Below are 10,501 nucleotides of genomic sequence, written 5' to 3' on the forward strand. Positions count from 1 at the left end.
TATATGTATGTATATTGGTCTTAAAGATGTTAAAAGCTATACAATTTAATTTCTATACAAAAGAAGTATCAAGTATGGTCTCAGATGGGTATTAGATTTTTTGGGGTGATCACTTCATAAAGTATGTAAATATATAATAACTATGTTGCACACCTGAAATGAATATAATATTGTATGTCAACTGTAATTGAAAAATAAATTTAAAAATAAATTTCATGTACATTTCTGTACTATGAACATATACAAAACCTAAAAACTTAAAAGAAGATATTTTTAATATGATATTCACTTCTACTCATTAGGTCAACTGTCATAATTATTTAACCAAGTACTCTGTCTAGGAAAACAAACAACAAAATAATTGACGTTAATTTACATGTGTAATTCCTAGATCTTTAATTATTGAGTTGTAATTCATTCTGAAGTTTTTAAAAGTTTTGATTGGTATCATACAGGGCCAAAATGATTGCCTCTTCTAAGTTGTTTGGTAATTTTAAATCAAGAAGTAGCATTGCACAACAGTAAGCAAGTAAGCAAGAACCTAATGGCAGACTCTCAATCAAATTCCATGTCTGAAACTAGCTATGTGATTTTAAGAAAATTACCTGCAGCTCAGAGCCTCAGTTTTCTCATCTATAAAGGACATCCACAGGACCATTTTTGATACTAAATGAGATAATGTATGTGGAAACCATATCTATATATATAAAAGCCTAAGCGACCGGCCGACCATTCAACCTGCTGACCGGTAACTATGATGCACATTGGCAACCAGGGGGCAGACACTCAATGCAGGAGCGGAAACCACAGGCATGGAAACATGGAACAGACTGATGAATCTCAGAGAGAAGGGGGCAAGTAGGAGGGCAGGAAGAGATTAACCAAAGATTTATATACAATCCAGATCTTACAAATGCACACTCTCGCAATCCAGGACCCCTCGGTGGATGTCGGAGAGTGGGTTTAAGGGATCCCACCAATGCATGAACCCATGCACAGGTCCTCTAGTAATAATAATAATAGTATGTATGAGCCCACAATTATTATAACTTAACTACCAATTAATTTTTTCTCTACTTGTTTAATTATCAATGCAGAAATGTAAATGGAATGCTGCTCCAAACAAAAGAGTTTATACTATAATTTATAATGATATATTTAGCTCTTTATATCCAAGGTGAAAACTTTTGCATTAACAAAATTTATTCAACTCTTTTTATCCAAGCACAGTATTTATAAAGAGTTTAGCACTACCTATATTCTAAAACTGTTACAGTACAATTTAACTGGCTTCACTAACTCACCTCAAGTATATTTCAGATCTCTCATCTGAAAGAGAAATAAATGTAGTCCAAAGAACACAATGTTTAGTGCCTTTAAAAAAAATTCCTTGTAGGAATAAAATGTACGCACACACATGTGCACACACAATTTTGCATTGCTTCTCTTTTTTCAGACTCCAATTTTCTTTTCCTGATTTCAAACAAGGCTTTTCCCCCTGCTACTGCTATGAGAGTGCTCCTTTCAAGTTCATCGTTATCATTTCCAAAAGTCAACACCCAGTTCTCGTCTTATTTGACCTCTCAGTAACATTTGATATAGTTGATCATTGCCCCTCCTTTTCTTTTTAATAGTTGGCTTTCCAGGATATCATATCCTGGTGTTCTTATGAGTCTAACTGTTCCTTCTCTGTCTCTTTTACCACCTCTTCCTCTCTATCTCTCCTTTTGAATTGTGACTGCCTTGGGACTTAATTAGAAGTAGGCTTTTCTATTTACACTCATTTCCATAGTTGATCTCATACAATATTTTTTCCTATAAATTTCATTTATATTCTAATGACTCCTAAATTCAATCTCTACTCTACTGCTCCTCTGCTCTTTGTGATTCTCTTCTTAAACTATTTACCTGTCAATTAGAAATCTAATACATGCCTTAAATTTAGCATATCCAAAACAACTCTTTATCTCCCCATCAGGACCACAACCTGTTTAGCCCCCATTCTTTCCTTCCATTCACATTTCCTCAAGCCACAAGTCCAGAAGTCATCCTTGACTTCTCTCTTTACTCATCTCCCACACTGAACCCAACAGAAAGCCAAGGTTTAAATATAAACTTGAATTCTACCTCTTTGAACACCTTGCACCACTAATACCCTAGTGCAAACCACAGTTCTCTAATGTGACTTATAAAAATGTAAATCAGGTCATGGTATATTCTCTTGTTCAAACACTTCCATGATACTCAGAAAAACATCCTAATCATGGCCTTATGTTTCTATTTATATTCTCAGCCTATCTTCACAATCTCATCTCCTACCTCTTTGTGCTAACTTCCTTCACTTCAGTCACACTGGGTTATTTACATGCTCTCATAGCACCAACTCACAAATTATTCCCTTTCCTGGTATATCCTTACCCAGATTCTCAAATGGATTGAGGCTAACTTCCCTGTTTCTGCTTATTTAAGTTCTTATTCATGGCCTTCTCCATCAGCCTATTGTAAATAAACTTTCCACATTACTTATTCTTCTTATTTTTAACTTTAAAAAAATGTGGATGAAGAGATGCCCCTCTCATACCTTCCTTCCGTTGCCTAGAAGTGAGGTGTGGGGCTAAGAGGCTCTCTAGCTTTAATTAATGCCTCCAGGGCCTGCCTCAACTGTAAGCACAGGTGATAACTCCTCCCTGATAACTCTTTCCATTGGCTGATAAACCTCAGCCAATGGCTAAGCAATGTGTCAATACAAGAACCTCACCTATCCTAATGACAATTTCTGCTCTGGAGTGCTTCACTGGACAGGTAGAGATATTGTCGGGTGCCGCATCACGGTCCAACCCCCCCTTCTCTCTTGTTCTTTTACAGGCATTAGTCCCCAATAAACTTCTTCACTACTACATCCTTTCTATGTCTACTTTCTAGAGGACCCAAAGAAACAGCAAATTATATTACGTATTTCTTTATTGTACTCCTCTCTCAATAGAATATAAGTGCATATAATCTTTTTATTTCGTGTTTCTGGTTTCTTTGGATATATTCCCAGAATTGGAAATGCTGGGTGATAAGGCAGTTTCATTTTTAATTTTTTGAGGTAACTCCAAAGTGTTTTCCACAGTGCCTGCACCAATTTGCATTTCCACCAATAGTGCTCAAGGGTTCCCTTTTCTCCACATCCTCACCAACACTTGTCTTTTTTTTTATTGACTAGAGGATCGATGCACGAAATTCATGCAAGAGTAGGCCTTCCTTCCCCTGGCTGCTGGCACTGGCTTCCCTCTGACACCCGGAACCCGGGCTTCCCTTGCAGCCCCGGCTTCATCCAGAAGGACGTCTGGGCTAATTAGCATATTATGCTTTTATTATTATAGGTGACAGCTATTCTGACAGGTCTAAGGTGATATCTCATTGTGGTTATAATTTGCATTTCTGAGATGATTTGTGAGTTTGAATATCTTTTCATATGTATATTGACCATCTGTACATCCTCTTTGGAGAAGTGTCTATTAAGGTCCTTTGCCTATTTTTAAATTGGATTGTTTGTTTCATTGGTGTTAAGTTTTATAAGTTCTTTTTAAATTTTGGGTATTAATCACTTATCAGATGAATCAGCAAATATGTTCTCCCATTCAGTGCATTTTCTTTTTATTTTGCTGATGGTTTTCTTTGTTGTGCAAAACCTCTTTTGTTTGATGTAGTCCCATTTGTTTATTTTTTCTTTTGTGTCCCTAACCCAAGGAGATACATCAGAAAAAATATTGTTACAAGAAATGTCCATGAATAGGCCAATAATTACTAAAGAAATTGAAACAGCAATCAAAAATCTTCCAGCAAACAAAAGCCCTGGACTGGACGGCTTTACAGGGGAGTTCTTCCAAACATTCAAAGAAGAACTAAAACCTATCCTCCTCAGGCTATTCCAAAAAATTCAAGAGGAAGGAGCACTTCCAAGCTCTTTCTAAAGCCAACATTACCCTAATCCCAAAACCAGATGAAAACACCACAGAGAAAGAGAACAACAGGCCAATATCCTTGATGAACATAGATGCTAAACTCCTCAACAAAATTCTAGCAAATCGGATCCAACATTACATTAGAAAGATCATACATCACAACTAAGTGGGACTTATACCAAAAATGCAAGGGTAGTACAATATCCACAAATCAATAAATGTGATACATCACATAAACAAATTGAAAGACAAAAATCACAATCAAATGAATCAATACAGAAAAAGCATTTGACAAAATCTAACACCCTTTCTTGATTAAAAAAACTGCTACTTTACTGACTTCATTAATCAGTTCTAGTAGGGTTTTTTTTGGTGGAATCTTTAGGGTTCTCTACATACAGTATCATGCCATCTGCTAATAGTAACAGTTTTACTTCTTCCTTTCCAATTTGGATGCCTTTTATTTCTTCTTCTTGTCTGATTGCTGTGGCTAGGACTTCCAGTATTTTGATGAATAAGAGTGGTGAAAGCTGCCATCCCTGCCTTGTCTCCAAGTCACTGCAGCTTGGCAGCTCCTGTGTTGAGTCTCTGCCCCCTGGTGGTCAATGTGTGTCATCTGTACCGCTGGTCAGATGGTCGGACAGTCGGATGGTCACTTAGCCTTTTATATATGTAGATGGGTGCTGGATTTTATCAAATGCTTTTTCTGCACCTATTGATATGACATGTGGTTTTATCCTTCATTTTGTTTATGTAGTGTGCCACATTTATTGTTTTGCTGATATTGTACCAATCTTGCATCCCCGAATAAATCCCACTCGATCATGGTGTATGATCTTTTTAATGTATTACAAAAATCTCAAAGCACCTAGAGATCCACCTCTGCCTGCAGGCTGTCAATTAGGCTCAGTCACTTAAAAAGCCTTGGCTATCCTCCTCAGCAGGACTTAAGCTCCACAGGGTGGGGTGAGAGGAATTCCAATGGGTAGCGCTACTGCTTTCCCCCAGGCTGATGCCACTGGAGAGGAATGCTGTATCTGAGAAAGATGGCTTCTGCAGTATGGTGGAATGTCTCAGCACAAGATTCTGGCAGCTGATCCTTCAGCTCTCTCCCCAGAGCCACTAACTCCAGACTCTCCCCACACAGCTCTAGTGCACTCTATCCTCATTAATCTTCTATTTGTTTGTAGAAACTATTCATATAGATATCATACATTTCTTTTTCGTATATGCTATATACATATTCCCCATGTTTTAACCTCTGTGTGGTGCTATTCTTTCTTTTATTTTGTGTAGTCAAAACATTCAGTGCTTTCTTTATTTTCTGTCATGCTAGAAAGGCCACTCCCATGCAATTATTTTTTAAAAGATACCAGATTTCCTTATGTGTTTAAGTTTTCACATTTAAATGCTTAACCTTTCTGAAATTATTTTAGTGTAATGACAATTAAGTAGCTAATTATTTTCTATTAATTTGCACAATACAAATTATTAACTTATCATAGCACACTTCTATTTTTAGATACATTTTTAAATTACAAATGTATCTAAAAATAGAATCTGTTCACCTAAAATTATACAGGTTGATTTTAAGGATATTAAATCATGAACTATGGATCATTCTAGGTATTTCACTGTCACATTTAGGGGTACAATTTAAATAACAAATGAATTTTTATAATTTCTCAGTCTGAAATGCATTTATTATATCTGAAACTTTTGACACAAATACATTTTAGAGTCCTCCAGGTTTGGATTTTAAGACTGAAAAATCAAAAATATCACATTTTGCAGCCATCAATTTTTTGTAGTACTAATCTGATTATCACTTTCTTGTGATCCAGTTATGCTAATAAACTAAAAACCAAACTTAACATATGTGAACTACTGCCTTAATTAAAAAGCAAAAATATATGGAAAATAATATGCACAATAACTATTTTCCTCCTTTAATTCTTTAGGTTAACACCAATGTTACAAATATTTTGCTTGTGATAAAGCATTGTGACCTTAGCAAGTCACTTAATTCTCTAGGTCTCAAATTAAATTTTTTATCTCTAAACTACGGTAATAATGTGGCTTTCAAAGTGTTGTTGCAAGCATTTAATAAAATAATACCTAAAAAGTGCTTAGCAAAATGCCATGCATAAAGCTAACACCCGTTAAATCAGCGGTTCTCAACCTGTGGGCCGCGACCCCTTTGGGGATCGAATGATCCTTTCACAGGGGTCGCCTAAGACCATCGGAAAACACATTTATAATTACATATTGTTTTTGTGATTAATCACTATGCTTTAATTATGTTCAATTTGTAACAATGAAATTAGGAGGCCACCACAACATGAGGAACTGTATTAAAGGGCCATGGCATTAGGAAGGTTGAGAACCACTGTGTTAAATGATGGGTATTTTCATTCTATTACTGTTGTCATCACCTCCTACATACTATGTGATCTTTTCATTGTTTTCATAGGTAAACTTACCCTAGTCAAGCTTTTTCCCCACTCCATTAATATTGTTTAAGTCAAAATCACCAATAACTTCCATGAAACCAAATCCAATGCACCCCTTTCTCGTCTTGTCTAAACTATTCTGCTGTCCTTTTTCCACATTTACTTAACTCTTCAGTCCTTTTACCTATCTCATTCTTTCCTCTGTCCTCTCACCACACTATCATTTTTATGATCCTTTCTCTTTTTTTGAACCTCTAAGCATTGAAGTGCTTCAAGGCCCTCTTTCATCAACTTCTCAATATTCTCACAAATATTTCTACTTAATGGTATACAAACCATGGCTTTAAATACCAACTGAATACCAATGGTTTTGTTTTCTTCAATGTTGAAGTGTAATTACATTTTTTGAAGATTTTGTTGCCCAACTAAATATATAATCTGGTAACAATATTTTGGCACAGTCTGAAAAACTATTTCATAAAATTCAAGAAAAATAAAAACAAAATTTAACTGGTGTTCATTAAAAACATAACTAAATCAAAGTCATTTTCAGGAGAATTTTCACTCTGAGACAAAAGGAAAAAAATAAAAAAAAACAACCTCTGTTATTTTGGGTAGAAATTGACACATTATGAGACTTATTTGAAAGCTAATTAAATGTTTTTTATAGTTTTAAGTTTAAAATAAAGAGTTCATTGTATATTTCTAACTGCAGAGATTTCTACAACATGTGTGTGGTTTTTTCTTTAATTATTTTTTTCAAAAACCCTACAATGTAACTCTATCCACAGTTTTAACTTGTGAGGTGAGTATAAATAATGTCACTCTAATATAGTCACATCATTTTTTAAATTAATCAGTGTGGATAAGTTTATCAGATGAGTTTATTCTTTGTTGGGAAGGTTTAAGGTAACATAAGGTCAAGTGCCTAGAGAAAAAGAAGGATGATGTTATTGGGGAAAAGATTGCAGAAAAGGGAACTGCAAAGATAAATACTACCAACTTTACACTTTTGAAAACAGCCAGCCTGGATATCCACCACCAATCTATTTCCAAAGGGCTCTTTAATTATTCTTGGAAGAAATGGCAGGAAAGTTCAAGTTTAAGTAGAGTCTATCAGCAAAAGACAACCGTCCTCATTTCTCCCTGAAAACAACTCAGCAAGATGTAGTCTTGAAGTTATCCTGTATGGCCATATCACCATGGTAACCTCTAGCTCAGGCTAGATGATGTCTGCAGAGCAGTAAGAACATTGCTTTAAACAGGGAAGAATGCATGTAGGTCAAACACACAAACACACAGAGACACACTTCCAATGCAAAAGAATAAAAGATTCATTTATAGGGTAGTGCCAACATGTTGCAGGCATGCAACATTTGGACAATAAAACCTTTTCAAATTTTTATTGTAGGAGGCCTGCAAAAATTTAACCCAAGCTGCTGAAACTTGGAGCACCTCTGATATGACAAGAAGAAAATAACCATAAAATAAAATGTTAAAAACTAAGAGGACACTTTTTCTGGCTACATAACCCAGAAAATTAGTTTCCCCACCTAAAATATCATTTATCCTGCTCTAAAGGAACAAAATATCATTTCAGGAGCCGTACACATCTACTCCCAGGAATTATTGTTTCAGACATGAATGAGACATGTTCGTTCGCACACAAGGAAAGCTGCACGGCACTCATTGTTAACAATAATACATGTATCTATGTGAGAAATAAGCACAGACAAAAGTAGTTAAGAATAATAATGTTTTAGGGTATTTATTTTTTATATATTTTGCATATATTCATCCTCATTCTTCCATCAACCCTGTAGTATATAGGTGCTATTATTTTCCTTTTATAGATGAACAACTAAAACACAAATAGGTTCAGTAATTTTTCCAAGGTCACACAACTAACAAATGACTGATCCACAATTCAAATTGTGACAGTTTGGCTCCAGAGTCTGTGTTTTTAACCACCATGAGAAGACTATATTACTAACACAGAATTCCTTTTCTTAAGGTACAAATGATAAAATTCCTCAAGTCTGTGGCTGTGTTAGTTACTGCTGCATAACAAATGGCTTAAAACAATAAGCATTTATTATTTCAAATCTGTAAGTCAGGAATTCAGGAGTAGCTGGATTGAATTGTTCTGGCTCAGGTTTTCCTGATAGGTTTTACTTAAACTGTTGGCAAGGCACAGTCACCTGAAGGCTTGACTAGGGCTGAAAAATCTGTGCCCAACAGGCTTATTTTCATGGCTGTTGGCAGGAGGCCTCAGTCCCTTATCCCTTGGACTTTTGCATCTTACAAAATGTCAAAAGAATGAGTGAGAGCTTCTCCCAGAAGAGAGAGAAATTCAGTAAACAAAATGTCACATACTATCACTTCAGACATATTCTATGGTCACACAGAATGCCTTACATTTATGAACTAGAGGCTCGGTGCACGAATTCGTGCACCAGTGGGGTTCCCCTGCCTGGTCTGTGGGATTGGACTGAAACTGGCTCTCTGACATCCCCCAAGGGGTCCCAGATTGCAAAGGGGTGCAGGCCAGGCAGAGGGACCTCACCAGTGTACAATCAGGGCCAGGGAGGGACACAAGAGGTTGGCCAGCCGGGGAGGGTCCAGGGGAGGGCTCCAAGGTGTGTCCGGCCCATCTCATTCAGTCCTGATGGTTTGGAACCAGCAGCAAGCTCACTTACTGGTAGGAGCATCTTCCCCCTGGTGGTCAGTGCACATCATAGAAACTGGTTGACTGCCCCCTGGTGGTCAGTACATGTCATAGCAAGAGGTTGAGAGGCCCTAGCATATCATAGCATATTACGCTTTGATTGGTTGAACGGATGACCAGACAACCGAACACTTAGCATAGTAGGCTTTTATTATATAGGATGCCATACACAAAAGCATGAATATTAGGAGGAGCAGATAATAGGGAACCAACTGAGAGACTGGCAATCAGCTGTAATTTGAATTTCTTTGATTGATGGAAAACAGGACTGGGACTAAGGCAAGGCAAGTGAGGCACCTAGGTGGTAAAATTTAAGGGCATACTTGTTCTCAGGTATTGACTCTGCACTCCATGACTCAGAGAGTGAGCACCTCTTTACAGTTTGCTCCCTAGGTGTCTGGCTTGCTTTACCCTAGTACCATCTTAATACAGAGGATAAACACTCTTCCATGTTTTAATTTACTATTTTTCCTATTACTTATTACTGTTGATTTGCACCCTCAGGAGCTTCCCAGTGGAAACTGTTCTCCCTACACAGAAGGTAAGGAGAGACTGAGAAACTCCATATGGTAGGTGTCAGGTTTAATAACCAAGGGAACTTTATACCAGGCTTGTCTTGGGTGACCACAAGACGAGTAGAACGCCACCCCCACCTGCCAGGACCTTAAAAGTTTATATCGAGGCCTTCACTGGGTTCAGTTGAATATATCATCCATATGGTCGTAACAGCACATTGCTCTCTCAAGACTATTCCTGAATATGATCCCCACTGTGGTAACAGTGGGCAATAAAGAGCCTCCAATTGCCAGAGTCCAGCTCATGAGTCAACAGGTGGTCATATCCTTTTGATGACCTTCTTCAACAATTACAAGTTCAAAGTCATCATGCATTTAACTAGTGGAGGTTTTATTTTATAATTTTATTTAAAATTTTTAAAATATTGAGCTGACATTCCTGTCATAATTTTTAGTGGTGCATTTTATCTCTTAACACAAGATGCTTCTAATAGTCATAGTTCTGTAACCTGTCTCGGAGGACTAGGATGGAAAAGCTTTTTTAAAAATTTATTTTATTATTTTAAATCATTATTGTTGAAAGTATTACATATGCTTCTCTTTTTCCCCCCATTGACCTTTCCTAGCCTGCCCTTAGCCCCCTCCCCCCGCCCCCCACCCGGGAGTTCCATGAGCATGGTCCATGAACACTCTAATATTGTTATAATTGTGATAATTTTTCTGGAGTAGTAGTGGTTCATGATCTTTAACACCCCCCCCAAAAAAAAAATAACTACAACTACTTCATTGTGAATTACAGCATCCTTTTCTCTTTTTTTTCTTTTTTCAGTTTGTAGAGTGTTTACTCTCATTTGT

General features: G+C 36.8%; 1 pseudogene; it reads right to left on the bottom strand.

The window, feature by feature from the left end:
• Positions 1-9,878: 9,878 nt before the first annotated feature.
• LOC102772918 overlaps positions 9,879-10,501 on the bottom strand; it is an 8,173-nt pseudogene continuing 7,550 nt past the window's right edge.

This window comes from Myotis davidii, unplaced genomic scaffold (genome assembly GCF_000327345.1).
Source record: "Myotis davidii unplaced genomic scaffold, ASM32734v1 scaffold26, whole genome shotgun sequence".
Classification (NCBI taxonomy): Eukaryota; Metazoa; Chordata; class Mammalia; order Chiroptera; family Vespertilionidae; genus Myotis; species Myotis davidii.